Genomic DNA, 4,633 nt, shown 5'->3' with positions numbered 1-4,633 from the left:
GGGGATTTTGGTGTGGGGTTGTTTTTCAGGGGTTGTTCCAGTGAAGGGAACTCTTAAGGCATCAGCATACCCAGACATTTTGGACAATTTCATGACCCTTCCTGTTCAAACAAAACTGCGCACCAGTGCACAAAGCATGGTCCATAAAGACATGGATGAGTGAGTTTGGGGTGGAGGATCTTGAGTGGCCTGCACAGAGTCCTGACCTCACCTTTGGGATGAATTAGAGTGGAGACTGCAAGCCAGGCTTTCTTGTCCAACATCAGTACCTGACCTCACAAATGCGCTTCTGGAAGAATGATCAAACATTCCCATAAACACACTCCTAAACCTTGTGGACAGCGTTCCCAGAAGAGTTGAAGCTGTTATAGCTGCAAAGGGAGGGCCAACTCAATATTGAACCCTGCGGACTATGACTAGGATGCCATTAAAGTTCATGTGCATGTAAAGGTAGGTGTGCCAATACTTTTGGCAATTTAATGTATATACTTACAGGGTTGGATTATCAAAGGGGAGGGTGTAGCTGCCACATCAGGCCTGCCCTGTAGATAGGCCCGGTCGACCCGGATCGCCTCGGTATCGGGGTCAGTGACCGGCTGCAATCAGGCAGTGGTGGCCCCTCTATTCACGCATATTAGAGGGCCGCATGATCCTCACTAGGGCCCAGAGCGGCCCACTAATATGCCTGAATAGAGGACCGCCGCTGCCTGATTGAGGCCGGTCGCCGCCTGAATAGAGAGCCGCACCCTGCCACCCCTGGCATACTTGGTGAGCCCACACTGACCACCCAGAGCCCTCACTGACCACCCAGAGCCCTCACTGACCACCCAGAGCCTGCACTGATCACCCAGAGCCCGTACTGACCACCCACAGCCCGCATTGACCACCCGGAGCCCACACTTACTACACGGAGCCTGCACTGACCACCTAAGAGCCCCACAGACCATCGGAGAGCCCCACAGACCATCGGAGAGCCCGCACTGACCACCAGAGAGCCCGCACTGACCACCAGAGAGCCCACACTGACCACCAGAGAGCCCGCACTGACCACCAGAGAGCCCACACTGACCACCAGAGAGCCCACACTGACCACCCGAGAGCCTGAACAGCCTCCTGAGAGCCTGCACAGCCCCCCTGAAACCCCACACAGCCCTCTTGAGACCTTGGAGACATCAGGCCATGAACCTGGAGCAACACAGAGTATGTAGCTTCATAGTATTATTCATTGCTAAGTATTGCTGGGATTTGTAGTCCTCTACAGCTAATGGTATTATTCTGCAGTGCTTAACAATGTATTGCTGGGATTTGTAGTCCTCTATAGTTGGTGGTATTCTGCATTGCTGTATAATGTATTACTGGGATTTGTAGTTCTCTATAGTTGGTGATATTCTGCATTGCTGTGTAATTTATTGCTGGGATTTGTAGTCCTCTATTGTTGGCGATATTCTGCATTGAATATAGAATAAATACACAGCGCTAATTACTCTAAAGTGAATACATGTGTATCTGTACATAAAAACCGTGTCAAGTTGTCAAATCATACGTGGCTCCCATATATATTCAAAGTGCATAAATTCAGTGTTTTATATGCAAGTGAACAACATCAAATCCGACATCCAGAAACGGTGCTTAAATCGTGAATGAAAAAGTGTGAACAAAGTGTTTGATAAAAATTCCTCTGTGATCACAATAAATAAGTATCTTATTAACAAACTATAAGTGATGTATTCCTATAATAAAAAGATAAATCTGTGATCTTTGTTTGTGCAAAACTTTGAAACAACAAAAAAATAATAAATATATAAAATAATACAATAATGAAAGTCTCTGTGGTGTTTTTCAGTCCATTCCGATATTCTGCATTGCTGTATAATGTATTGCTGAGATTTGTAGTCTCTCTACAACTTGAAGGCCATGGCAGATCTACCGGGGTCACAGCTGCAACCAGGCCCTGATGCTCCATCACTGACTCCAAGCTGTAGAGAGACTACAAATCACAGCCCAGGCAGGAAGAAGAGGGCTTTGGTGACTGTCGTCATTTCCATAAAAAAGCCCACCGAAATCCTCAGCACCAGGCCCGTGATGCTTTTAGTCCGGCCCTCTATACAGTATATAGACATATATACATATATTAAGGATGCACCGATACCGGAATCTGTGCCAATACTGGCCATTTTTACGTAGTCTTGAAAATGCCTCGATACTTAATGTTGATGCTGTTCCGATAAATTTTTGATAAATGAGTGTGGTTACTGGGGGTGTGGCCACTAAAGGGTGTGACCACTGAGGGGTGTGGTCACTGAGGGGCGCTGTAAAGCTTTCTCGTATAGGGCACCTAAAGGCCTAAGGCCGGCCCTGTGGTTAAGCCTGGCCCAACAGGTGAACCTCCTCTCTCTCTCTATTAATTAGCCTGCACCTGATAGTGACTGAGAGGGGGGGAGAGAGCTCAGAGTGAGATCCAGGCTGGCCTGGATGGACACAGACTGGAGAGTGTCTGCATATCTGGGGAATAAGGTCTGCCAGAACAACTGTATGTATTGGACTGTGGTTCTTGTTCATTTATACTGGAAGCTGGAATAGCCGCTCCAGTAGGACGTAGTGAGGGACACTACTGTTTAGTTAGCCTCCTAAGGTGGAGTAGGCCTTTTTATTTGTGTTACTTTTGAGTTCTGCCGGAAATTGTTTGTTTAATGGGGGAAAATACCCTGTCGATTATAAGAGACTTTTACGTTGATATATATATATATATATGTTTAGCTGTCTCGAAGGGGACAGAATAAGTACACAAATCATGAAGACATTCGGGGCCTATTCTCGTCTCCGTGTTGGGCTGCTGGATAGCGCCTTTTTTTTTTTGCAGGTAAGCACAGGAACAGAAATAAACTGAGGGGATGCTATTTGCAGCTCCCTTTTCCTCAAACCATATATATGCATTGTTAAAAAATATTTATTCTTTATTGAGATCCAAGAAAAGTCAACTATATAGGAATCACATTTGATTACAAATTTGCCTCTAAATTGATTACCTTTTAGTTTTTCTGCACTGTCTTTTCAAATTAATTTGATCATATACCAGGGATCACGTAAGTGGAACCCCATTCTCCGATGCAGTGATCTTTGTTTAATTTTCATTAAATTGGCTGACTAGGAATAGAAAATCACACAGGTTCCTTCTCTCATTGTCTCTGCGCTTTTCCTCTGGAGCAATTTTCTTAGACAGCTCATCCTCTATGCCTAACTCCACTAATGACCCTAGACTGAGACACCACGGGCTCTGAAAGGAGCTGTACAGGGTGACTGATACCCGATCTGACAGCAATTATCTTGATTATGGGAATGGTGCACTGCGCTGCCACCAGCAGGGGTCTATGTGTATGAAGGAAGGGACAATCATTCCATCATTTCTATCTGTATTTTCCCTTGGGGGACACAAGCAAGAAGATGGACCAAGCAGGCTCAATTGATCGGTATTAGTGGCAGCTATAATAACACAGCCATGTAGAAAGCGCCCACCGTAGATTTCAGTACTATAGATGCAAACCCAATTAGTAAAATATCATATAAGTTTAAACATGGCAATGTAATTGTAATAGTAATTTTCATTTTTTTCAAATAGGCTGCTTTCTTTAAATTGTACGCAGTGATTATGCCATGGAGGTCCATTTAGGGCGTCACTTCATCTTATGGGGTGACACCGCTTCTCATCTGTCTCCCAGTTGTGCTTCTGTGTCATCATCCTGTGGCACCTGCTTCCTATGGAGACTACAAGTTGGGTATTTTAAAACACATTATGCAAGCATTGTCCACTTTTGTCATTAGGGATGCACTGAAATTTCGGCCGCCGAAACATATCGGCCGAACATGGCACTTTTGCCGAAGTGCCATCTTTTGGCCAAAATAGTGGTGCATCCCTGCCTTCTCTCCTCCCCGCTGGGTGCTGGTCTGTGTCCCAGCGGGGAGGAGAGAAACTGTCACAGGAGGCTGAGCGCTGCCGACGTCTCTCCTCCCTGCACCGCTCAGCCTCCTGTCACAGATCAGGAGAGCGGTGGTGTCATTGCTGTACAGGAGACTGAGCTCTGCTCCCGCACCGCCGTGCTCAGCCTCCTGTGAGTGGGGGCAGAGACAACAAGAGGTCGGGCCTGTGGTGTGGGGGAGGAGTCAGCTGTCAGAGGAGATCAAGCTCACCTGCCCGCACCACCCGCTCAGCCTCCTGTGACAGCGTGTCAGGATGGAGAGCGGGTACAAGCAGTCAGTGATCAGTGATTGCTGAGTGTTTGTAGATAATTGAGGACATAGTATGTTTACTGTGTCCCCAATTATGAATGAATGGGAAGTGATCTATTCTACATCACTTTCTGTTCATTCATGATTGTGGACACAGTAAACATACTATCTCCACACGTTATAAATGAATAGGAACGCTCAGTATAGAATCCTCCTGTTCATTTATAACAGGGGCTGCAGAAAAAGAGATTGAGGACTCAATCTTGTTCTCAATCTTTTTCTATTTTAAAAGGAAAATATCAGGGATCTGTTTAGACCCCTAATATTTCCCCAAAGCCCCCAACAGTAAAGTAAAAAATTAAAATATTTAATAAAAATAAATAAAAATAAAATATAAAAAAATTAAAAA

This window comes from Nanorana parkeri, unplaced genomic scaffold (genome assembly GCF_000935625.1).
Source record: "Nanorana parkeri isolate BGI_ZX_2015 unplaced genomic scaffold, ASM93562v1 scaffold158, whole genome shotgun sequence".
Classification (NCBI taxonomy): domain Eukaryota; kingdom Metazoa; phylum Chordata; class Amphibia; order Anura; family Dicroglossidae; genus Nanorana; species Nanorana parkeri.
Note: the sequence above shows the minus strand (reverse complement) of the source record.